The 27,502-nt window shown below is 47.9% G+C and overlaps 1 protein-coding gene across 1 annotated transcript in view; it reads right to left on the bottom strand.

Annotated features, from left to right (window-relative positions):
• Positions 1-27,502, bottom strand: part of Kiaa1549 (KIAA1549 ortholog) — a 123,560-nt gene that overhangs the window by 80,367 nt on the left and 15,691 nt on the right.

Here is a 27,502-nt window from a genome sequence, read left to right as displayed (position 1 = left end):
TTTTTTTTTTAAAGACAAGGAAGGATTGAAGACCTGTCGCTCGAGAAGACTACGAAGATGTGGCAACATCTCACAAGGTAGGGTTCTGGATTAGAAGTAAGAGACTGGTGAACCCATGATGTATGTGGTTTAAGTCCGTGGTGCCATCCCAAGGGTCATTTCTCAGTTTCAATAACCCTTTTAGGATCATGCATGAGGCTATTATTAGGGGAACCTGAATAAATGGTGCAGGAACTGTGTGTTAATCTACGTTTGTATATTCCTGAAATTCTTTTAAGATTTAAAAAGTTGTTTATGTGCGTGCACACATGCCACATGTGTGTGGATGCCCACAGGGGCCAGAAGAAGGCATCAGATGCCCTGGAGTGGGAGTGACAGGCAGTTGTGAACTCCCCACATGGGTGCTAGGCACGAAGCTCACATGCTCTGGGAGAGCAGGCCAAGCACTTTTAACTGCTGAGCCATCTCCCCAGGCCCCCTGACGTTCCTTCAAAATGAGAAATTAAATAACTCGGGTGTCTACTGGGCAGGTTAGGCAAGGGCTCAGGAAGTATGTGTGTGGTGGCTGTGTGAGAGAGAGAGTGTGTGTCTGGGTCTGGGTCTGGGTCTGGGTCTGGACTGATGTCTCAGGACCCATCATTTGAATCAACACCATGGATAATTCAAAGGCAACTGCAGGGACATGCTTTGAAAAAACGTTAGACAATAGCCACACTGATGAAACACCTCAGAAAGGAGACCCGGAAGATGAAGAGAATGAGGAATGAACAGAGGTGAGCAGGAAGAAGCAGATGGAAGGGACAGAGGGACAGAGGGACAGGGAGCAGCCCTGTGCACAGGCTGGCTGGAGAGAACCTCAGGAGTTCGGGCAGAGGTCTCCCTCTGCACCTTCTTTCCTGAGTCCAGGCCGTCTGTTGTGAAGAGGGTGTGGTGGGAAGGTGCACAGTGCAGGGGGCGTGGGGGAAGTGAAAAAGACGGGGGAGCAGGGGAGAGCACCCACAGAAATCAAATTATGAGCAGGAGCTCCGCCCCCACCCAGAAAGTAGGTTCTCAAGTAAGGAAACCCTCCTGGCCCCAAATCCAAGCTCCAGGCCAAAACTGGGAGTGGACACTTCACGAGCAGCCGCCACTGAGAGGCATGTTCCACAGAAAAGAACCTGCTCCGTAACATACTGGAGGTCCCCGGGATTAGGTTCACAATTTAAACACTCCTTCTGAAGTCTTCCTTTGACATCCTTTCTTACTTTAGTAAGTCACACCTTCATTAAGATGTCTGGACCTCCCTGCCCCCCACCCAGTTCACATCTGAGCCCTGACTCAAACAGAAAGCACTATACTAGGAAAGAAATTGCTGGGCAAGACCCCTTCTGCTTGAGGCTCATCTAGGTCCACCTCCAGCTCCTCCTCAAGCCCTGCCTTTAAGACGCTCAATTTGGCCGGGCGGTGGTGGCTGACGCCTTTAACCTTAGCACTCAGGAGGCAGAGGCAGGAGGATCTCTGTGAGTTCAAGACCAGCCTGGTCTACAGAGCGAGATCCAAAGCTACACAGAGAAACCCTGTCTCGGGGGAAAAGAGAGAGAGAGAGAGAGAGAGAGAGAGAGAGAGAGAGAGAGAGAGAGAGAGGGGGGGAAGGAAGGAGGAAGGAAGGAGGAAGGAAGGAGGAAGGAAGGAGGAAGGAAGGAGGAAGGAAGGAGGAAGGGAGGAAGGAAGGAAGCTCTATTTGCTCTCCTGGGTCTCGTTCTCTCGCCTGCCAACAGGATTCAGGTTTCACCACCTGAAAATTGAGTGCTGAAGCATGGCCTTGCACGTACAGCTGAAATGTGGCTCTCTGTATATACAAGGTTGTTTCCGTCTTGAGTGTTAGCCATGGGAAAGACTGTCTACATACACAGAAGGACTTCAGAGAAGACACAGACTTTACTAGAAGACTCAAGTCCAAACAGAAATCCCAAGTCTGGAGAGACTGGCTGGGTAGCTAAGTAGCCAGCCAGGGCTGTGTCCTTGGGAAAGCCATATCCAGATCTGTCCTCGGGGCTCTCTCTACCGTGTCTCCATTGCTCAGCTCCATGGCTCCACTCCTCTCTTGAGCCCAAAGTCCTGGGTCCAATTGGCCAAGCCTGGGTCACATGCCATGTTGTCCCAACAATCCCCCAGCCCTCTAGACTGTCATAAGATAAGCATTCCAGATTAAAAAAGGAGAGCTCCCCACTAAATGACAAGTGGCCTCTCTGTCAGTCATTGAAGAGACTTCAGCTGTAGCTGGGGAAAATCCCAACCAATAGAAAGTGGTTTTGTGTGTCAACTTGACCCAAGCTAGAGTCATCAGAGGAAGGAGCCTCAGCTGAGGAAATGCCTCCATGAGATCCAGTTGTAAAGCATTTCCTTATTTAGTGATCAATGCGGGAGGGCCCAGCCCATGGTGAGTGGTGCCACCCCTGGGCTGGTGGTCCTGGGCTCTATAAGAAAGCAGGCTGAGCAAGACATGGGGAGCAAGCCAGTAATCAGCTCCCCTCCATGGCCTCTGCATCAGTTCCTGCCTCCAGGACCCTGCCCTGCTTAAGTTCCTGTCCTGACTTCTTTTAATGATGAACAGCAATATGGAAGTGTAAGCCAAATAAACGCTTTCCTCCCCGACTTGCTTTTTGGCCGTGGTGTTTTGTCAAAACAATAGAAACCCTGACTAAGACAAGAGCCCATCCACACAGGGAGCTGAAAGGGCCAAAGTCTACAGCACACCCCAGAGAACAAAACTCGGCATGTGTCATCTCCAGCTCTCTGGTTCTCTGGGACTAATTGCTTGTGACTGACCACACTTACCACGTTTTCCTCTGGAGATAGGGGCCCAGATTAACAACCAGTGGCATCCGTGGAACATGAAAGGGACTGGAGAAAATTTCAGAAAACTATAAGCACTACAGGCCAATGACATTAAAATAAATGGCATGGTAAACATTTTCAAAAACCCATATTATAGTCAACATCAACATAGGACTTGTGGACTCTTTCTTTGTGAGATCCTATTTGAAGAGGTAAGGAGGACATTGAAATGCGGGCTTAATTCAAGGTACATTTATTGGACAATGTCATGGTTGGCTTTGGTTTTACTGTTCCTATGTAAGATGTGACCCTCCCCACCAACCTGGAGAGCAAGATCATCAGCACTTGTAGCGACCGAAACAAGCTAAATCCTCGGTGCACCAGGAACAAAGGCAAAAGCATCCCTCTGCCAGCCATCTGCTCCTAAAATAATTTAATTCAAAACAGTCCTACGACAACGGGAAAAGGACACCACCCGCCTCAAGATAATCTTGTCTCCAATTACACTTGGAGCTGGATGGCACACGACATCCCATGACTAAGCATGAAGCGACGCTTTCCCTAACGGACCAGGGGCGGCGGCGGCAGCAGCAGCAGCAGCAGCAGCAGCAGCGGAGCACTGGCCTACAGCAGAGCAACTGGGAGTCATCCCTCCCTCCCTCCCTCCCTCCCTCCCTCCCTCCCTCCCTCCCTCCCTCCCCGGGGGTTTAATCCCAACAAACGGCAAACAGCTTATGCTGCAGGCTTAATACCCTAATTCAGGTCCAAGTTAAGCTTTTCTTTGATATCAAGGGAGCTAGAGGCTTAGACAGAGAGGGGTCAGTCTGGCGGGGAGGCAGCAGCAGGGACAATGTCGAATGTGTTTTTGTCACAAAGAGCAGTGGCTCCATTCAGTTGGGAAAGATGCTAGAAAAGTCGGCTCTGGAGTGTGAGAATGTCAGCAGACAGTGGGGAGCCACTGGGTATTTCTGAGCAGTGAAGCCTTTTTAACATCGGTGTCCTGCAGAAACATCACCCTGGCGGAGCGAGGAGAAGTGGAGCGGGCTCCATCCTCCACACAGATACACCAGCCACCAGGCAAGGGTGCAATCAAGAGGGAGAAGAGAATGGGGGGGACATTCGGAATCAGAGAAGGCAAAGTCAAACAGAACTGGAAAGCGTTAGCAACTGATGCAGTTTGTGGGACGTGAGAGACTAGGTGAAAGAGGTCTACGGCAGGGCACAAGGGCACTGTGGTCCCTACTCTGAAGGTTCAGACATAAGGACATCATAAGGTTTAAGGCCAGCCTGGGCCACACAGTGAGATCACATCTGAGAAAAAAAAAAAGCCACCATTGCCAGCTGCCCACTAGACACCGCCTCTGAGTAAGGAAGAAGCCCAATCTTCCTCCAGGGACTCCCGCTCACTGACTCATGCTCACCATCAGAGCTCTTCCCCACAGTTAACTCCCATTCTCTCCCCTGCCACCAATGCTGCGCGCGCTGTGTCCTGAGGATGACCTGCTGGAACTCAGCCTTATAGCATCCACAGGAGAGGGGCATCCCGGGCGCTAAGTGGAACAGGTACAGGTCTCCCGAGACCCAAATACAGCCCCGCTTCCTCCCTCACTCTGAACGTGGCTCTAAAGCAGGCAGTCTGTGGGAACAAGGGAAGAGAGAGAGGCCTGGCTGACACCCTTTGTCAGGAGAACCGGGATCCCAGCACAGTTAACATCTGCTGTCAAGGTTGCCTACACTGAGCAGCATTTCTTCTAAAGAGAAATAGTTTCTAATAAAAATGTTTAAATACCCAGGTGTGGTGATGCACGCCTTTCATCCCAGCACTCGGGAGGCAGAGCCAGGCGGATCTCTGTGAGTTTGAGGCCAGCCTGGTCTACAGAGTGAGTTCCAGGACAGCCAGGGCTACACAGAGAAACCCTGTTTCAAAACACAAAAAACAAAAGTGAAAGACAGACAGACAGACAGACAGAGGGGGGAGGGAAGGAGGGAGAGAGAGAGAGGGAGAGAGAGAACGCGAGCATTTAAATAGCAATGAACCCTGATTAGGACTGCCCATACCCAGACTTTGGCTTATCTGGCTGTAAACCTGCAATTTTCTAGGAATCTCATAAGAAACCTTATTTACGGTGAACGGCACATTTTTAACTCCCTTCTGTAACTCTTGGGGGTGGAGGGTTGTACTTTATCCAATTGTGATGCCATCCAAAGGACCCCCAGAGCCCCCCTATAATCTCAATTATCAAAAAGGGAATAAACATAGAAGAGGGGAGGTCTCTTAGAATTCTGGTGGACACGTGTGGTGGTCTGAATAGGAGTGGCTCCCATAGGCTCCTACATTAGAATGTTTAGTCACCAGGAAGTGGCACTATTTGAAAGGATTAGAAGGATTAAGAGGTATGGCCTTGTTGGAGGAGTGTGTCTTGGGCTTTAAGGTTTCAAAAGCCCATGGCAGGTGCAGAGTCTCCTTCTCAGCCTGTGGCTCAGGATGCAGCTCTCAGCTCCTGCACCATGCAGGACCACTATGCCTCCCGCCATGATAAAAATGGACGACATTTCTGAAACTGTAAGCAAGCCCTCAGTGAAAAAATGCTTTCCCTTATAATAGTTGCTTTAGTCATGGTGTCTCTTCTCAGCAACAGAACAGTGACTGAGACACAATGAAATTTCAAAAGTCCTACACACAGTCACCACCATAGCGTCCCTCTGAGAAGCCCACATCCAAGCTCCCAGGAGTGCCTGCCTTTCTTATAGACTAACCCCTGCACCTAAGACCTGTGTTAAAAACCTTTTCAGTGAATTCCAGCTCTGCCTCATACTGGCTCATCCTGAAATTCTTTCCTCCTGCAAAGCCAAGGATCCAGCTTTACCTGAGTGGGGGCCCCTAAAAGACAAAGGTAACTCTTCAGGATGTGAGCAGCAGTTCTGGGCTGTCTCCTGCTGCAAGGCCGTGTGACCACTCAAGAAACTTCTGTCATCGTGGCACTGGAAGGCCGTGGAGGCAGGAGGATCAGAAGTTCAAGGCCAGCCTGGGCTACACGAAATTCTGTCTTAATTCCCCAAATCCTACCCCACCCCCCCAAAAAAAAACACAAAATGAAACTCCAGAGCCGTCAAATGTTCCTGTTGGGAACACTCTCCCCACAGGTGGCCCACACTCCAGCTTCTGGGTGCCCTCTGCAACTGCCATGCTTCCACAGAAGCTGTTCCCACCCAGACCTTCCTGCTCCCCCAGCTCCTGCCATACCCAGCCTCCCCTCTTCTGTTTTCCACGAACCCCTGTGTCTGTGAGCCTCTCATCAAATTTAAGTTGGATCCTTGCCAGGCAGGTGGTCCAAGACTTTAATCCCAGCACTGGGGAGGCAGAAGAGGGCAGATCTGTGTAAGTCCAGGGTCAGCCTGGTCTACACAGTGAGTTCCAACAAGGGCTATCCACACACAGTGAAACCCTTTCTCAAACACCAAGCTTACTTACACTGTGCTCTGCCTCACTTAGGAGACCCTGAGCAATCTGAAGGGGGAGGTCGCATCTTTCCTGGGGTTGTCTCCACGCCCAGCCCAAAGCTTACCGTGTCTTTCCCTGAGCCCAGCAAGACCCTCTGACCATGGAAGCTAAGAGAAGCGCAAAGGATTAACCAAGACCGAAAGGTCCCATGCCTGTGGACTTCACAATAGAGAAGAGGTAGATAACCAACAACAGATGGGGGAGACTGCCACAGAAACCAGGAGGGGCTGCAGGAGAATGATGGATAAGGAAGTCCACAAAGGATGCAGGGCCAGGAAGACAGTGGGAGGCTGCTCCAGCAAGACAGGATGGTGTGTGTGTGTGTGTGTGTGTGTGTGTGTGTGTGTGTGTGTGTGAAGTAAATTAAGTAAAGATGAGAATAATCTGTGTACTTGACTGCACTGGATCAGATAAGTGTTGAATCAGAGCCTGGGGTGGGAAAGCTCCTCGCAGATGTGGAAAATGCCTGGCAAGAAGGACACGTGGCCAGAGGAGAGTCTGCCACGGGGAGCCTGCCACAGCAGGGCTTGTGTGGTGTGTGGATAGAAGTGCGTCCTTAGGAGAGCAGTTTGGGACAATGAGACATGTGCTGGGTACTTTTCTCACTGCTGAGACAACCAAGAGTTTCTTTTAGTTCGTAGAGCTCCAGGTTAGGGTCCACCACGGCAGGGAAGGCAGGGTCACAGAGAAACATGGGCAGCTGGTCACACTGCACCCCCGTCGGGAAGCAGAGAGAGATGAGTGTGGGTGCTCAGCTCTCTTCCCCTTTTTATTCAGCTTGGGATCCCAGTCCACAGAACGGTACTGCCTCACAGACCTTTCCAGAGATCATTTCCACTGTGTGGTGGTTTGCATGAGAACGGCTCCCATGCGTTCATAAGCTTGAACACTTGGTTCCCATTTGGTGGAACCGTTTGGGAAGGATTAGGTGGTATGGCCTCGATGGAGGAGGAGGTGTGTCACTGGGTACAAGACCTTTGGTTTCAAAAGACTGGTGCCATTCCCACCGTAGTCTCCGCTTCCTGTCTGTGGATTGAGAGGTAAGCTCCAGCTGCCGCTCCAGCATCTGCCACCATGCCTTTGCACCCCCACCAGAGCTGTCAACCCTCTGGAACTTCAGCTCACTCAAACTGTCCTCTGTTGCTGCCTTGGTTACCACAGCAACAGAAAAGTAATTAATGCACATGGTCATTCTAGACCCCATCAAGTGGACAGTCAAGATTTACCCATCACATCAGAGCCTGAGAGTTACCAGCAAAAAGACAATGAGACCAAAGTGGGTAAAACTTGTAACATTGCTCACTTGAGGGCATTCTGCAGGAGTCATATTACTGGGGTGTGAAAGTTTGTGTTCAAAAATCTGAGCCGACACCCCTCCCCAAAGGTGGCTGGATTTAAGACACTGAGGCTGGTGGCCAGTGACTAAGGTGGAAGCCATAAGGGTTGTTGTCTTTATAAAAAGGGGATTATCCACCTCTTCCCCCTTGTGGCCACACATATTAAAAAGTGCCCTCACCAGACACCCAACCTACACCTCAGCCTTGGACTTGGCAGCAACCAGAAATGTGAGCAATAGGTTTTTATTGTTTCTTAAGTACCTAGTCTAAGGTATTTTGTACGGCAGCACAAAGAGCCTAAGTCCCACACCAAATCAAGTGCTATCTGCATATACTTCTCGGGTTCAAGGCTACCAAGCACACAGATTATTCCTATGCTTACTTAATTTATTTCCAGTCACTACGATCTTTCCCAAACCCCCTCTTTCTGCCTGCTTATTAGTAGGAAGAGCCTACTGATTAGCAATTATCCATAACATTAACTCTCTAAGCATCGACAATATGGTTTATTGGAGGGCACTTTGGGACTCCAGAATGAGACAAACATAAAGTTAATATAAATACTAATTTGTCAAGAAACTAGCCAGATCAAAAGTATAAATAAGCCAAAAAGCAATCTTCTAAAACTGAAGTACAATGTAGAGTTCAATGTGTGTGTTTGCCATTTGCAGTAAAATGTTTAAATGCTGCCAACACATACACTTTTGGCATTTAAATTTTTATTGTCAAACATAAACACAAACAAAAGCTAACACACCTAAAAGTATTGCACAGCTTCAATAGCACCAGTTCCACTGCTAAGGGGGAAAAACTAAATTCTAGGCCGGGGCAATGCTCAGTCCAAGTCCTTGCCAGGCAAGCATGACGACCTGAGTTCAATCCCCAAGACCCAAACAAAAAGCTGCACATGGTGGCACACACTTGTAATCCCAGTGATGGGGAGGCAGAGACATCGGATCTATGAAGCTCACTGGCCGGTCTTGGTGAGTCCACACACACACACACACACACACACACACACACACACACACACACGGAAATTCCAAACATCATTTATTAACATCAATTAAATATTCCCATATCTCTAGTACAGGATTCTAAAATAGTAACCACAATATAATTATCATAACTGACAAAATTAAAAATAATTCCGAATACCACCAACCATCCATTTCCTATTCTGTATTCCTTAATGGCCTGGAGATACTTTGCACACAGCTTTGGTTCAGATATCTGCTAATTCTCCTATCTGTGAGTAAGTTTTTCCTCTTCTTCCCTTTCTGAAGCTCTCATTAAAGAAAGCAGGCCATCTGTCCCCGCAGACAGCCCACACTGTCTGGCTCACTAGTCTCGGGCATCATTCAAAGCTCCTCCACCCCACTTCCTGAACTGTTGGATGAATCAGAAAGCTTCCTGGGGTTCAGGGTCAATGTTTTACCCAATAACACTTTGTAGGTGGTGTGAGGGTTTCTAGAAGGAACTTGGTTTCCAGCTGTGCCACTCTGAGTGGCTGAAACCTCTCATGGCTTAGGTGGCCATGGCCAGCTCCAGCAGCTTCTCGCCAACTTTTCGGCCCCTGCAGAAGCCACTGCTGCTGCCACACATTACTTCATTAGGAAGGCTGCATTTGTAAGCCTGCATTAATTAAAGATATTCCAATGCTCAAAGATGTAATTAAAGAAGGAATGATAATTATTTAGTGTCTGAAGCGTTATCATGTTTATGTTTAGACCACCCCTAAGTCGTCTGATTAGGAATTCAATACAAAGTTGCCAGTGTCTTGCTGTTCCTTAGAAATTCTGCAGATGAATCCCTGGCTCTATGAATGCTGGGATAAAGACCTCCTTCTCTCTTCAATTCAGAGTTCAGAAAGACGGAGAATAAAGAATCAAGCAGGTCTTAGAAATTATCAGACTTATGAAGGAGAGGAAGAAATAGGAATGTTAAAACATGTCCACAGCAGTGTGCTTATTTTGGACCCAGGTTAGTGAAGAACCAAAAACCACCTTGGCTGAACAGTGTCGACGTGCTGTGCCTCTGGCAGCCCCTGACTGAGAGCTGGTAGAGCAGGTGGTTCTCAACTAACTCAAGGATGCTGCGCCGCATATTCCACATCAAGGCACCCGTGTGGAAGTCAGGGAAGGTCGGGGTCAGTTTGCTCCTTTTCCCATGTGGGACCCCAGGGGGTCAAACTCAGGTCATCAGGCTTGGTGGTAACTGACGGAGCTGTCTTGCCAACCCCAATATTTCTTTTAAAGTGATTAAAAATAGACATAACAAAATTTACCAGTTGCTCATTTTTTAAGCATATGATCAAGTGGCACTCATTGCCACATTCCCTTATTTGTTTTCTTAAAATTTAATCTTAATTAGTATATAATTTACATTTATTGACTCTTTCCATAATATATAGATATAATCAAAGCATCTCATTGGCCCCTGATTTCTGTTTCGGAGGAGTACAGGCCCTCTCATCTTACTAACCCCTAAAAGTCACCCAGAAACTCATCTCCTTCCTCTCCACTTTCCAAGTGTGCCTGCCAGGCTGGTGTCCAGCATGGGGGCGAGCTCTGCTGTCCACAGCTGAAAGTTCCAGTGGGGGCAGGTGGGCACTTGCTGAGGCTGGCTATTAATAGAAGCTCTCAGGTCATTAAATGATTATGTGGACGGTATTAACTAGTCTTTGATTGGGGGAGGGGGTTCTTACCTCTGTTTACACAGGCATTTTACAGCTGCTGATTTTATTTCTTAGACTTGAAACTCCTTAAAAAGCTTTTAAGTTGTTCTGTATGTATTTTAAGTTAGCATACAGAATAACATGTTTCATTCTTTTTTTTCCATAGATCATTGTATTTTGCTTACATTTACCCCTTCCACCTCCCCAAGACATCCTCCCTCCCTCTCACTGATCCTCGTCCTCCCCCCAAATAGTCACATCACAGATGCACATGCACAGGTGTGCAAAAGTGCGCACGCGCGCGCGTGCGCGCGCGCGCACACACACACCCCAAACTGTAATTAAATAATGCTATGGCAGTGGATTTTGAGGCTCACGTGGACAGTTAACGACCTCTCTGCTAGAACCAGACTCTGATAGCCTTCACTGTATCAGTGAAGAAACTGAGGCTCCTAAAGACTCCGTGAAGCTCTAAGACCACAAATGACAGATAAATCCAGATCTGAAGCCAAATCCATCCACTCACCACCCCACCCCCTTCTCTTACCGCCATGAGACCTGGAGAGCCTAACACAGGAGAGGTGTATGTACTAAGAGTTTCCAAGGGAAATTTCCAGTCTACAGCTCTTGAACACTGTGCACAAGACTTCACAATTACAAGGCAAAGAGGAACCCTACCTCTAGAAAACAGCTTTGCATTTGAAAATGCCTCACGGCCTCTCAGCACAAGCCTTGGCGAACCTTAGCATTTGAAAGAGCACTGTAGGCTGGAGAAGTGGCCCAACAGCCAGAGCACTTGCTGCTCTTCAGAGGACCGGGACCTGTTCCTAGCACCCATTGTGGCAGCTTGCAACCCTCTGTCACTCTGGTCCCAGGAGATCTGATGCCCTCTTCTTCTCTCTACAGGCACCGGGCACACGTGTGGCACACAATCTTACAGGCAGGCAAAACACACTTGTGAAATAAAAATAAATAAATCTTTACAAGCCAAAAAAAAAAAAGCAATGTAATAAAAATAAAAACAACACTAACCCCATAGAGATAGGACCACATGTGGGCCGCACCACAAGAGGCCCTGGGACCTGGGAAGTGTACCAGGGCCCAGCCTCCCCAGGCACTGGTCTGGTAATTCTTCACAGCCTTGCTTGAAGAGACAAGCTACAAGTTGGACCAAGAAACTCAAGGAAGGAACCAAATTGCTTGCTTGTTATCCCCAGCAACCTGTTCATGGCTGCCCGGGGCCTCACACAACAGATGGCCAACCAATATGTGTCCATCCTCCACCACTGAGAAGCTGAGGTGACGGCCTGCTGGACCCACACAGGACAGGCAGGTAACGACAGACTGCCTTATTTGTGACCACGGTGGCAATGAAAAACACGGCACCCGCCTTGTAGCAGGTACTTCACATGTACCCTTTATACACGCTAAGCCCCTCAGGGCTACTACTGGCATCAATCACAGGGTCCGACACCATGAGCAGTCTGCCCAGCACCTGCCAAACCAGACAGAACATGCAAGCCTGATTCCTGTGTCCGGGAAACACATCGTTATTCTTTTACAATGTGTAAATCTACAATATGCCTACATTATTATTATTATTATTATTATTACTATTACTATTATTATTACTATTACTATTATTATTATTATTATTATATTTATCGAGTGGGGGGCAGTATACACACACTGCAGGAGTGTGGGGTGTGGAGATGGGCCTCAAGTTGCCAAGCTTGGCAGCAGTGTCTTTGTCCACTAAGCCACCCTGCTGATCCCTTCAACATGTTTTCTGAGATTTGCAGATGTAGAATGGCTACATGAAACCAATCGACCTCACGGAGTCCTTATTTTTATGGTGAGAATACTTAAAATCCACTCTTAATGTTTCTCAAGATTACAACATATTGTTACTAACTACAGTCACTCGGCCGCCAATCTACCTCTTGAATTTATTGCTAAGAGAAATTTTGTATCTTTTGGACCAAAAATCGCCTAAGCCTTTCTATCTAAATAACTTGTTTGTTTGTTTGTTTGTTTGTTTTTCTAGGCAGGGTCTCTCTACCTAGCCCTGGCTATTCTGGAACTCACTCTGTAGAGCAGGCTGACCTCAAACTCAGGGGTCTAGCTGCCTCGCCTCCTGAGTGCTGGGTTAAAGGTGTGCACCACCACTGCCCACCTTCTCAATAACTTTCAACTCAAAAGCAAGAAAGCCAGACAACTTCCAAAGCACCAGGGAGGATGCTCAACATCATTCACTGGAGAAATGCAAATGAGAACCATTTAAAAATGCCTAAGCACAGCCACAGAAGGGCCATTCTAGAAAATAAACGCAAAGTGAGCATTGCTGAGTGGGTCGGAAGATGGAAGCCTTCTTCCAATGCTTGACAACTGTCCACTGTTGACAAGTCAGTGGTCTCACAAACTAGTTAAGCATAATTATCATGACCCAGTAATCTCCCTACTTAATGTATGTGCCATGACATCAAAACAGAAGGGAAACACTGAAAACAGGTAGCCAGGCGTGGTGACGCATGCTTTTAATCCCAGCACTCAGGAGACAAAGGCAGGTGGATCTCTGTGAGTTCAAGACCAACCTGATCTACATAGTGAGTTCCAGGATAGCCAAGGCTATGTGGAGAGACCTTGTCGAAGAAAGGAAGGGAGGGGAGAGGAGTGGTGGGGAGGGGAGGGGAGGGAAAGGAGGGAGGGAAAGAGGTATTGCATTTATTTTGACTTTTATAATATTTGGGGAGGGCTGGTATGTGCTACAGCACACCCATAGAGTTCAGAACACAGGAGTCAATTTTCTTCTCCCACCATGTGGGTCACAGGTACTGAACTCAGGTCATCACACTTGGTGGCAAGCTCTCTACTCACTGAGACAACTTGCTGGTCCTGACAACAAGTGTTCCAACAAGGGCATATACATGAATATCCACAGTAGCACTGTGCATTGATAGCCGAAGGGTGGAAACAATCCAAAGATCGATCATCTAATGATAGTGTATTAATCAGCCGGGCGGTGGTGGTGCACGCCTTTAACCCCAGCACTCGAGAGGCAGAGGCAGGCGGATCTCTGTGAGTTCGGGGCCAGCCTGGTCTACAGAGTGAGTTCCAGGAAAGGCGCAAAAGCTACACAGAGAAACCCTGTCTCAAAAAAAAAAAAAAAAACAAAAAAGAAAACAAAAAATAGTGTATTAATCAACTAAAAATAATAGTATATCCATTCAGTGAGACATTACTCATTCATAAAAAACAATGACAGCAACACACGCTTCAACATAGACCTTGAATCTTGACAACATTGTGCTAAGTGAAAGCAGGCACAGACACAGACGGACGGGCAGACACCACCCATCCCCCCCATCCCCACACATACACACACACACATGCACGCACATTTGTGCACTTACATGTATATGAAACACTCACAACAGGTAAACCCACAGACACTAACAGCCGCTCAGTGCCAGCAGGTGCCAGGTGCTGAGGAGGGTGGGTGGCAGCGACCCATGTACAATATTACAAATGGAGATTAGTGCCACCACACCGTATACTTTCAAGTGCTAGAAGTGATACATTTTGTAAGCATCCACCCTGCCCCCTGCCCCCCCACCCCCCAAAAAAATAATTTAAAGACAGTAAACTGAGGAACTCAACTACAAAAACTCCTGGATACAAACTAACAACCTACAAAAACTCCTGGATACAAACTAACAACCTCAGCCTCCTTTGATCGGGCGAGGCTGCTGCTCCCTTTCGGAAGCCCCTCCTGCTGCCAGTGTGTGTGGGGGTGGGGGTGGGGGGGGTGTCCTGCTTCTAGAACCACCACAGAGCTTCTGAATCCACAGATCTGCAGATTCAGAGCCCGTGGGCCGGGAATGGACATGCTAAGCTTCATCCAGGTGTCTTAGTGACATCCAAAGTCTAAGGCAGCCCACTCTGGTCCTTCTAGAACATTCCCAGAGCCGTCTGCTGGTGCCGGCAGCCACGGGTGGGGCAGCCACTAGAGTCTGGGTGTGAGTTCTGCAATGACGGCAGCTGCTGTGCCTGTCCGTCTCCCGCCCCCCCCATGCTGAGCCCCTCCACATGGCAGAGGCTGTCCTAACTACCTCACGGTGGTTCTATGCTACTTCTGCCCATGGAGTGAACCCTTGTTTCAGAAACTGATCAGACTTCCTGATGTCCTTTGTCTTTCATCCATCAATTTCAGACGGTGGAAACATGATATCACTCATGTGGTCAGGCCCAAGGACTATGATTAACTGTTGGCCACACACACACACACACACACACACACACACTTTAAAACCAGGTTGCTGGGCTGGCAAGATGGCTTTGTGGGTAAACATGCTTGTCAGGAGAGAACAGGCCTGCCCGAGTTGTCTGATCTCCACAACCACGTTATAGCATACACACCCCCACACTAAAGAAATAAACGTGATTTTTTTTTTAATCTAGTATTAAAGCCAGGTAGCTAACATGTTTTCACGAAGATATATTAAAATAATCCTCTTTGGAAACACACAGCATCATAACAACAATGACCACTTTCTAAATGAGATTAGAAAGGGCTCTCTCCTCACATGACGTGGTGATTCCCCACCGTCATAGACAACAGTAAGAGCATCTTTAAGCTGAGTCTCCATCTGAGTGTGCTGACCCCACCCCTTCTCCTCCCGCCAGGGCCCCTCCCGCCTCCCCTCCCCTCTCCCCATGCTCTGCCAGTCTCATCTGGGTCTCTGGGGGAGGCCTCTCTTCTCCCCACCTCTTCCTTAGCTGGTTTCATATATCATGACAATATGAAAGCCAATACTATATTCATTGTTACGCTTTCTGAAGGAGGCTTTTTAGTCTCAGCTTTTAAACACTGCTTATGATTTGTCCTTTCAGAGATGCTTTTCTGCCTCTGTGTAAGACTTACTTGATTTCTCCAGAGGAATCAGTGGCCTTTAAGAGAAAAAGACTCTTGATTACGGAGGCTATTTAAATAAGAAACACAGGCATCTTCAGTGAGCATGAGAACCAGTCTCCAGCGGGCACAATTACTCTTTCTTTTGATTGGTGGCTACAGGGACAGAAAGAGAAGTCTCTCACAGACCAAAGATTTTCTAAGAAAAAAACTTCAATTTTTATTAAAGCCTATTAGCAATCCTATACGGTGACATTTAGAGGTCCCCCCCCTTTTTTTTTGCCTTCCAGACCTCATCCACCATCTATAAACTTAACCCTGCAGGTGAAGGGCCCAGATAGGAGCCACTGGAGCACATGGCATCTTCACCGGAGCAAAGACAAGGCAGGGCACGGGTAAATAAGCACTCCTGGCACCCCACTGCCGGCTGGTACAGAAAGAGCGTGGCAGTGCGTTCACTTGGATTTTATCTATCATGTCCATACCAAGATGGAGGTTAACAGGAGTAAACCCAAGCCCTTCCTTCCCACATCCCTCTCACAGTTCTTACGTCCATTCATGTAGAAACATTATTCAGGGTGCTGAACGACCCATGAAATCTGAGGCCCCCAGTGCTGACCAATCTCCCCAAGATGAAATATTAAATAAGCTGCCAGAGAAAACAAGGAAAGTCAACTCATTAATGTCTATGATGATTTATATTTACTGACTGCCTACTATAAGCAAGTTCTGCACTGAGAACTTTTTGGGAAACTGTTTCATTTTCCCCAACAACCTACTTTTTCAAAAGAGGAAACTGATCACACTAAGGCCAATTAAGTTAGCAAAGGGTGGGGGTGGGGCTGGCACGCTCATAACGCCACTCCTCAGACCACCCAGGTACCTCCAAATAGAGTGGGTCACACACTTCATTAATAAGAAAAATCCTGGGGCCCACAAGTTCCTGTGACTCCAGCTCCAGGGAACCCAAGGCCATCTTCTATCCTTCTCTGGTGCCTGCACACATGCAGGGCCCATAAACTCATGCAAACAAACAAATACAAACTTTTAAAAAATAAGAACAATTCCCAAGCACATGTACATATGTCATTTAAAAGCTACAGTTGGGCGTGGTGGTTCAACGGCTTGGGAGGCTAAGGAAGAAGGATGGGGCGTTCAAGATGAGGCTAAGCTACAGAGCTAGACCCTGTATCAAACAACTACAGTCCGTTTTCAGACTGTGGATTGTGTGCATTCATGCAGCACATAGAGACTGAACCTAGGGCTTCGTGCAGATTAGTTAAGTGACCTAACACTGAGCTGTGTCCCCAGTGCATACTGTGAATCATATAAATCATACATAGAAGCAAAATTTAAAATAGTGAAGCAAACGAGCAATAAATGATCTCATAATTGCACTCACTAGCATGTGAAGGCAAAATCAAACCTATCTGTGGTCCTGATGATAACTGTAGATGTCAACTACACTGACAATCATCTTGAGTAACTTCAGTACTCAGGGACCAACCCCACACATCTTTAGACACTCTGATGGGAGGAACTGTAGCCCCCCAAAAGTCATGACGAAGTCCTTACACACAACATTTCAGAACAGAACCGGATCTGCAAACAGTTTTAACAGAGACCATCAAGTTGAAACTGGGGGGGGGGGGGGGGGGGGCTATTCAGACAAGCCTGACATCTTCATAAAAAAGAGGAAATGTGGATGTGCACAGAGGAAAGAAGACCCAGAGAAAGATGCACATAGAGGGAACATGAGGAGAGACACACAGGGAGAAGACAGCCACGTGGCTGGAGAGGTGCAGCCAAGGAATGCTAAGAATTGACAGCAAAAGCCAGAAGCTAGGGGAAGCGAAGAGAGACTCTCCCTAGAGCCCCGGGAGGGAGCACAGCCAACCCCAACCCTGGTTCAGGACTGCAGTCCTCGGAACTGTACGGAAACAGGCTGCCATTCAAGCCACCCAGCTCCGTGCACTACCCAGGGGGCAGAGCCACAAAGCTAAGAAAGAGCCGACTCGGTCATTTACAGTGCTGCCATGCCCACTGTCACTGCCATCTCCAACCTGTAAATTTCCCTCCCTCAACCCATCAGACATCAGTAAAATTTAATTTTTATAACAGAAAGGGGGTGGGGAAGTGGTCCAGAATGACAGATGCAAGGACTGAAGTCAGGAGCCTCAGAAGTACATAAATGCTGGGTAGGCATAGCAGCCATCCGTAATTCCGGCCTAGGAGATGGGATTCCCCAGAGCAAGACTGCCCACGGTGGCAAATTCTGGGTTTGACTGAGTGGCTCTGTCTTCATGAAAAAGGTGGAAGAGTGGTTAAGATTGATTCTGATACCAAGTTCTGGTACATGCAAAAGCATGAACACAAACACACACACACACACACACACACACACACACACACACACACAGAGGCACACAGAGACAGACACATACATACACACACACACATACATGTATGCACACATAGAGACAGACACACACGCATATGCACACACACAGACACACACATACACACACACACACACACACACACACACACACACACACAATCTAAGAAGAAAAACAAGTATAGAGAAGTTCTAGTGTGTTCTTCCCATGCCCCACTATGAAGACAAGCCTATTCCACTGGCCCCTTTCTCACACCATAAGAGAAAGAGAAGATTCTGGTGAAAGCTACCGACTTTGCTAACAACTTAACCAGTAATCAGGGAGCCAACTCACTCTGAGCTTAGAAAGGCTGGAGCATCCAGGCTGACCAAGTCTGAACTTAGCGAGTATCCACTAGGTCACACACAGGTGGATCTCACAGACACACAGTAACAGAGATACAAGGGACCTGAAAACCCTTGGAGTTACAATGAAGTGTGCCTATAAGGGTAACAGAATTTCCAAACTAGTGCAAGATGCACTGGGGAGAGTCACCAGTAAGTGCTGCTGAAGGACCCAGGACCCGCAGAGCCACCGCACACATCTCTTGAGCAGAGACATCACAAGCAGCAGCAGCTGAGTGCTACCCAGCAGTGGGATTTTGCATAAAGTAGAAAGTGCACACCTGACCTCTGGCATCCAAATCCAAATGATCTCAAATTCCCTCAGAACCCCAAAGTACACATGAGAACGTGAGAAAGCAGGCTGTAAGTACCAACATGAAACAGTATCATGAGTCAGAACAGTGAGCCTGGTGGGATGTGTGTGGAGAAGGGATAAATTCTATTTGCATTAAGTATTTCTGAAGGCTTCAAAGGGGGGAATGGAGATGATGGGTGACAGGGTGTTGTGCAGCAATTTCCTCCAAGACAAACCTCCACCTCAGAAAGAAACTACTTAAGACAAGCAGGATGCTTTAAAGGGAGGTGAAATAATAATCCATCCTGCTGGGAAGCAAGTTCAGCCCAGGAAATAAGCAACTCAAAGGCTTCGAGAAGTCCCTGAAACTGACCATCATCACTAGGTCCTCCGTCCTCAAGCATACAGAAGCAATAAGGGCTGCTTAAAAGACACTCTCAGACCAGCCAAGCCACCTGACAGAGACACAGAGCAGCTGAGCTGCCTGGAAGAGACACCCCCCTGGAAAGCTGTGCAGTGATCTGTGGGTGTCACCCACACTGGGGTGGGCTTTGGTGAAACTAAAGCTGTGTTTGAGTCATTTCCACTCCTGTAAGTAACCCCTCACCCATACACCTGGAAGTAACCCCAATAAAACCCACTGGTTCACCAAGATGGATTTTGGGGGCATCTTTAGTCTGGTCTGCCATTGGGTCCCTATATGAGGTGAGTAGATCTTGTTCACTTCTCCCCAGGGACAGTGTCACACACAGGTGGGAGAGATGCTTCCCTATACATAAGCTTGTGCAGTATAAATCTTGAAACATGAAAGGATGACCTTTGAGAAAAAGCTGGATTAATATGGAAAACTAACGAGAAAATACAATACATGGCTCCTGCTGATCCAAACAGAAGCGTGTCTTCTACAGCTCACAGAGTATTATTGTTCCGCTCAGTCCTGACAAGATATAAAAATTGCAATGAGCTAGGCCTGGTGGTGGTGGCACACACTTTCAATCCCAGCACTTGAGAGGCAGAGGAAGGCAGATCCCTGAGTTTAAGGCCAGCCTGGTCTACAAAGCTAGTTCCAGGATAGCCAGGACTACGCAGAGAAACCCTATCTCCAAAAATAAGACAAAAAAAAAAAAAAAATGCAATTATCTTTAAAGGGCTGCCTTTACAATCACAGGAGACCCAAAGACCTACAGAGGTCAATGTGAAGGTAGCTCAGGAGTCAACATCAAGAAGGAAGTAGGTTCAAAGCTGGCCTGCGGTGGACTTTCACAAAGTAGGCTCTGCAGGGCACATATTCATTTATTCTCAATGAAACTCCTAATTTTCAAATGTTGGCAACTAACAACATTTTAACAAGTCTCAGGCTCAAGCTTGAAAGGCAAGTTCCACCTGTAAGCTCCGCATGCTACAGAGGCTGAGGCAGGAGGATTGCGACAAGTTTAAAGTCAGCCTGGGCTACACAGTGAGACCATGTCTCCAAAATTCAAAAACTGAAAAAGGAGAGTACTGCCACATGCTGGCCTCAAGATTACAAATTCTCCAAGTCACCTCCTATTGGCCTGTAAGTCCAAGAATGTAGCCCTCAGGAACACCAAGGGCTCAGCATAGACCCTAGGACTTCCGAAAACGTGCCAGACTCACAGAACCCCACAGGCAGGTCACACATACATTGCACCAATCCCCAGCCGGCACCAGGGCAGCCTAGGCAAAGCCGGAGGAGCAGTGACCACCTCTGACATCAAGACTTTGCAAAGCACCTCCACATGAGTCACGTATTTTCAAAAAGGCAAGTGTAGCTGTTTGACTCCAAGCTCTGCACAAGAGCAGGCTGTACTAACAACAAACGCTAACCTGTTCTCTTGTGTTAAAATTTGTGGATGACTTTCATGGCATAGGCTAATCCAGTATGTTAGCTGTGAGCGACCAAGAGAGCCATAATTGGAAGATGGACAGGAAGTGGGGTTTCTGAAGGGCAGGTAATGTTTTGTTCTTGGTGTTGGTGGTGTTACAGGGCTATAACCAGCCTATGGAAATTCATTGGGCTGTTTCCTTCTGACTTTTTGTTGTTGTTGTTGTTGTTGTTGGATTTTTTTTAACCTTTCTAGAGCTTTATTGAGAGAGAAAGAGAGATAGACAGAGACAGAGACAGAGAGACAGAGGGAGAGAGACGGAGACAGAGAGACAGAGAGACCGAGCAGAAGGAAGAGAGCGGAAAGAGAAAAGGGCTGTGTTTGGATTTTTTGAGACAGTTTTTCTGTGTAGTTTTGGTGCCTGTCCTGGATCTTGCTCTGTAGCCCAGGCTGGCCTCAAAGAGATCTGCCTGGCTCTGCCTCCTGAGTGCTGGGATTAAAGGCGTGTGCCACCAGCAGCTGGCTTCCCCAGCTGTTCTTCCTGCTCCCTGCTCTGTAAGCTTCCTTGTATGAGTCGTTGATGTTCCTTCCCTGTGTCTCCTCACTGAGAAATCTGCACACACAAGCTGGCCCTGTGCAGCTCGGCAACGCACCAGGTGGAAGAGAATACCTGCTTTCCCTCACAAATCTACAAAATCAAAACGAGCAATTTCAATAAAGAACCACTAATGTAAGCCTTTCCCTTAGGATCATCTGGAGCCAGTCTGAGTTCATAAAATGCTAAGCAGCAAAAACCTCTAAAGCGGTGGAAATTCTATCACTGTGATGGGCAAATTACACAGGAAACGCAGAGCATACATGTCCACACAAGAGTCAGGAATTTAAAGGAACTTCATGAGCGACGGTAGAGCCTCACCTCTACAAACATTACAGAAGTACCAGTTACTCTACTTCCCATATAACAGCTGGCACACAAAGCACCCTGGGGCTGTGGGGATGGCTCAGTGGTTAAGAGCACTTGTTCTCGGAGAGGACCCAACCCCCTCTTCTGATCTCCATGGACACCCGGCACACACATGTTGCACATACATACGTGCAGACAAAACACTCATGCCCATAAAACAGAATGAATAAATCTTAAAAAAAAAAAAAAAAAAAATCAAAGAACATCCTCTGTTGAGCTGGATGTGTAACAGGTGGATCTCTGTGAGTTCAAGAACAGCTTGTTCTATCCAGCTGGGTTCAGGCCAGCCAAGGGTCCATAGTGGAAAAAAATCAAAATCAATCAAACAATTAACACATAACGGACAGCCTCTGTGGTTGACCACCTTGTTTTTTTGTTTTTGTTGTTGTTGTTGTTGTTGGTGGTCTCTATGTACCCCTGCCTGTTCTGGAACTCTCTATTTAGACCAATGGCCTGAAACTTCCAACAACTTTCCCCCTGCTTCTGCCTTCCAAGTGCTGGGATTAAAGCCATGCCCCACCATGCCCTGCCTCTTGGTGATCATCTTGAGACAACCCCAACAAAGAATTCTAGAACATTAGCCACTAAAACAAGTGAGCTGAAACCTCCAGTAAGTACTGCTCAATGAAGGCTGGCAACACGGCTTGGCAGATGAAGACACCAGCCTTCAAGCACGGTGACTCAGGTTTGATCCTCGGCCGCCAGCACGGAGGGGGGGGGGGGGCAGAACCGACTTCGGCAAGCTGTTGACTGATGTCCGCACACACCTGGAATGCACACCTGTCATCATGCGCGTGTTCTTGTTAGGAGGAGGGTTCTGTTTCGTTCTGTTTGGGGGGGGGTAAGTTTGGGGTTTCAGCCTCCAGCTCCTGATCCTCACGACTCTACTTCCCAAGGTGAACAGATTAAAAACCCAGGAGAGGATTCTCCGAACCCAGACAGCAGGCAAGTCAGCACTGAATACTGGGGTGGAGTCCGAGCAAGACACTGGCAGGAATGACAGGATCCATCACAGGGACAATGAGCCAGTGACCCTCTGGGGCAGTGGTTTCTAACACTGCCACCCTGTAATACAGTTCCTCACATCGTGGTGACCCCCCAACCAGAAGATTGTCTTCATTGCTACTTATAACTGTACTACTGTTGTGAACCATACTGTAAATATCTGCCACGCAGGATGTCTGACATACGGCCCTTGTGAAAGGGTCATCTGACAACCCCAGTGGGGTCGTGACCCCCAGGTTGAGAACCGGCACTCTAACATGCGCCAGAATCGAGTGTTATTACTGCAAAGTTCTCCTCGGGATCACTCTTAGCCGGGAACCTGCTTCATCTCCGTTTTCTCTCAAGAGCAGCAATGTGGGGGAAATCATAAAAATACGGAATTCTAAGAGAAAGACTTTTAAAAACAAACAGCAGTCACCCTTCCGGATGAAACACGGCCAGTAGGGATACGTAACAAAATAAAAAATCTGTAATGAAATATGAAAGGAAACGGATAAGAGAAAACGAAGAAACCTGCTGAGCGACGCACAAGGATTGCACTAAATTCAACAGGGAAGTTATGGGCGCCACGTCCCCAGGGAGAGACTCACAGGAATTTAAGCAGGCATTTTTCAGAATTAAAGTTGAAGACTTTTCCCCCCACTGTCTATGAACTCCCTCATCCACCTTCCTCCCACACCACACAAATATGCACACAGTGGACAAACACTGAATGGCGTTTATCGGGAACTTGCTTGTGATTCATCATTCCAGGGTTTTTCCCCCACGATGGGAGCTGGACTGTCAGCTGGAGGTGGTGGTCACACCTCTAATCCCAGCACTCAGGAGAATCTGGAGTTCAAGGTCAGCCTGGACCATGTAAGACCTCACCACAAAAAAAAAAAAAAAAAAAAAAAAAGGCTACAACTGTGAGTCAGGCCACATCCTCAGTGGGTGGCGGGCTCTGAAAGGCAGCGATTTCCTCTCTCAGAGATACAGAGAGCAAATGATGGCCACACCACCCCGTCAATGGCAACCGAAATACAAACTAGCAGGATTACTTCCATAACCTGCCCTCATTGTCCACAAGGTTTTTGTATCTTTAGGTTCAGACAACAGGCACACAGAATGAAAAAGCTTGTTGTTGTTTTTTCCCCTTAAACTTGTGTCCTTATAAACATATACGAACTCCACTCGTGATTAGCCCCTCAACAGCACTGGGTAACCATAGGGAGAGCACTGCCTTTGCACTATGTAGAAGTAATCTAGACAGAATATAAACTACGCTGGAGGGTACACAAGAGATATCGCTAATTGTGTGAGATCCTGAGACACTGGTGTGCTCAGGGGGGGCCTAGGCCCAGCAGCTCCCTCCCCTCCTGGATGCCCGGGGACAACACTGTATGTACAGCATGAGGGAGCAGCTAATAACCTAGTTAGGAAATGTCCTAGATAGGTTTCTGTTGAAAGCAACTCAAGGAGGGAAGGGTTTATTTGGCTTACAAGTCACTGCCCAGGGCAGAAACTGAAGCAGCAGACCCCGGAGGACCAACACTCACAGGCTTACTTTCACTGCGTGCTCAGCCTCCTTTTATATGCAACCCAAGACCATCTGCCCAGAGACGGTTCCGCCCACATCAATCATCAATCTAGAAGATATCCCACAGACACGCCCATACACCAATCTGATGGAGGCAATGCCTAGACCTCGGTTCCTTTTTTCCAGACTCTAATCTGTGTCAAGTGAACCAAAAAACTAACCAACACAGGAAACCGGGGCACATGCCAAAGCAGCCACGTTATAATAACAAAAGTCAGCTCTCAGGCCAGGGGTGGTGGTGTATGTCTGCATTCCAAGCCCTGGGAAGATAGAGGCTGGAGGATGAGGAGATCAAGGCTAGCCTGGATGCTCTGGTTTGCTCTCTATTGCTGTGATCAACACCATGAACCAAAAGCAGCTGGGGGGAGGAGAGGGTTCATTTGGTTTACAGGTCCATCAGTGAGTCGAGTCAAGGCAAAAACTCAAGGCAAGAGCTTGAAGCAGAAACCATGGAGGAAACCTCTGGATTATGGTCAGCCAGCTTTCAACCCAAGCCTACCAGCCTAGGGGTTGTACGGCCCACAGTGGGCTGAGCCCTCCTACATCAATTAGCAATCAATTAAACATCCCATAGATATGCTATGGCCAGTCTGATGGAGGCAACTCCTTAACCGAAGTGTCAAGTGGACAATAAAAATTAACCAGCAGGCTGGCTAGACAGGGAGCCTGGGCTACATAAGGGCAGCCTGGGCTATAAGAGACTCTGACTCTCTCTCTCTCTCTCTCTCTCTCTCTCTCTCTCTCTCTCTCTCTCCCCCCCCCCCCCAAAATCAAACGCCAAAGCAGCCAGCTCCTCACAAAGACTGGGCAAGAGAAGCAGAAGGCACGGGCTGAATCTATAAAAACAAAGAAGCCGGGGACATGGGCAGGATTGAAGTTCACGGAGAACTGGATCCGAGGGGTTTATCTGTATGCTGGCATCATTTCTTAGAATATGTACCTAGGCTCCTTCTGGTTTCAGAGACACTGGGGGGCCAACAGGAACACCTCACCTTGTTCTTGCTCAGCTCCATCCTCATTTCAAAATGCTTCCTTCTTGCTGTAGCCAATGCGTGGAAAAGGGCGAAAAGAAAAACGTATGGGTCGTGCATCGAATAGAATACTATGTAGCCTGAAAAAGGGACCATCCTACATCAAGAATGGACGTGGTGACAGAGGGAGGTACCAGATGATTCCACGTATCTAGAGGACCGCAGGAGTCACACTCACAAAAATAAAAAGCAGAACTGTGGCTCCAGGGAACTGGAGGTACACACAGGGAGTTGTTTTTTAATGGACCTAGAGTTCAGTTCTGCAAGATGAAAAGGGCTGGTGAAGGTACTTAACACCGCTAAACCCTGTATTTGAAAGTGGTTATGATGGCCAATTTTATGCTATATGCATTTTAACCACAATTGTGAAAATCAAGTAATCACTGTCATTCAAGTTTGGGAACAGTTAAAATAGAGACACCAAATACAGCTGTGGCGAAAGCTGGGTCAACGAAGAGGCACTTGGCCTGGGAAGGATGGTGTGGCTGGCTCTGAGGTCAGGGAGGAGCGCCCCCACCCGCTTCCTCAGGCTCTGGTCCCTTTGTTCAGACTCATGTCACGGGTCCCAGAGAACAGCGATGCTCACCTAGTCCAGTCCCCGGGGCAGCTAAGATTCCCAATGCCACCCACACTGACCCCTGGGCTTTTGCCTTCACAGGTGGCCAAAGGTGCTGACCCTTGGTGGGTCAACACGTGCTAGTATATGAAGGATGAGGCAGAGGATACCCAGACAGCAGGCCTGGGGGCAAGCAGCCATCTGCCCAGCTGGTCTCCTTTAAAAACTGCTCAGCGACACCAACTGTGACTATAAGATCCCAACCCTGGGCATGTTCTCCAACACACCCTGTAAAGCTTTCTGATGTGCACTGACTCAGGGATTCTTCTTTTTCTTCTCCAAATCTACCCTTGTGATCCAGCTCCTTCCTTAAAACTATTCTGAAGGAGACAAACAGAAGCTCAAGGAAACTACGCACAGATGTTCATCGCTGGATTGTGTGGTTTGGTACAAGGAGGGTCCATAAGATACTGAGTGGTTCAGGAATGGCTGGGATGCAGCTCAGGGGGACAGCTAGGGTCTAGCAGGTGTGAGGCCCCAGGCCGGATCCCCAGCCTCATAAAAACACGAAACAAGTAATTCAGGAATGGCTTGGAAAATTCCGCCCTACAAATGAATATTGTGTGCATGCTTAAAAATATTGTAAAGCATGTGAAAAAACATTTACAACAAAATGAAAACTGGAAGATGCAAAATTCTGTGGACAGTATAATCGCATTTCTATTTTTCAAAAAAGTAGGGTCTACTACATATGCATACATGCAGTTTTTAGATTAGGGAGAAGGGAGTGAGGAGATGGAGAAGTTAGAGTGCATGCTTTGCAAGCATGAGGCACGGAATGTAAGCCCAAGAACATAAGTCAAAAACCCAGTGGTGCACAATTGTAACCGAGTGCTGGAGGAGGTAGAGATAGGTGGATCCCTAGGGCTCACTGGTCAGCCCATCTAGCCTAAGCATAGAGCTCCAGGCCAGTGAGGGACTCTACCTCAAAAGACGTGGTGGATGGCTCCCAAGGCCAACAGCCAAGGCTGACCTTTATCTTCACAAGTGCGCACACATACATACACACACACACACACACAAAAAAAACTGGGCACACATGAACAAACACACACACAAAAAGACTAGTGTATCAAACGTGGGACTCAACATGCAGAGTTGTGCACGTCCACCATTTTCGGGTCAGACTGACAGTCGATCAATCCCAGGAGCTTATGTTGGGATGAATCTGGGACAGAGATGTAGTGTGGGGTCCGACCACATGGAGGGGGCTCCTGAAGCCAAGACAGTGTAAAGATACAAAGATAGAGAAGGTGTGAAGAGGTCTGAGCTCGGATGTGGGAGGAAGAAGCTGTGAAGAGGCAGTAATGAAAGGTGGAGGATACCCAGCTTCACAAGAGCCATTTATCCACGAGAGAGAAGCCACGGTTGCGCCAAACTCACCGTGTCATTAGCTGTTCTAGCTCATTCTATCGTGCACACCATCATTTATCCAGCCAGTGTGCCCCTCATGGAATCATGGTGCACACCATCATTTATCCAGCCAGTGTGCCCCTCAGGGAATCATGGTGCACACCATCATTTATCCAGCCAGTGTGCCCCTCATGGAATCATGGTGCACACCATCATTTATCCAGCCAGTGTGCCCCTCATGGAATCATGGTGCACACAATCATTTATCCAGCCAGTGGGTCACTCATGGAATCACTCCTCCGTCATTCATCCATTCAGCAATTCATCAGGTGCTCACTGAGGATGGTGAACCCACCCACAGCGCACATGGATGAGACAGTAAACAAGACAAAACCCACCCACCGGAGGTTATAAATTTAGTTGAGTCGCACATGGACAGAGGGTGTCTAAGCCATTCTGCTTCTACATGCCTTGTGGGGAGGATGATAGGTGGCCTGGGACTTACGAGGAAACACGGAGGGGAAGGGCCTTTGGGAAGAAGGAACAGCACATGTAAAGCACACGAGCATTCAACAGCTCAGCAGAGCTCTCCCTAGGAAGAAACCTAGTCCACAGCTAGGAGGAGAGGTTGGGGGCAGGGAAGCGGGGAGGAGGCTGCTCCACCCGGCCAGGAACATCAACTAAAATGAAGATGAAATCAGTCAGAGACACCGGTATTGTGACATCACTCTGTCCTAATCAAACGGACTTGATGGACAGAGTGGTAAAGAACACAACCAAGAGACCCA

Source organism: Onychomys torridus, chromosome 3 (assembly GCF_903995425.1).
Source record: "Onychomys torridus chromosome 3, mOncTor1.1, whole genome shotgun sequence".
NCBI lineage: Eukaryota > Metazoa > Chordata > Mammalia > Rodentia > Cricetidae > Onychomys > Onychomys torridus.
The sequence above is the reverse complement of the archived record's forward strand: the minus strand, read 5'-3'. Positions and strand labels throughout refer to the sequence as shown.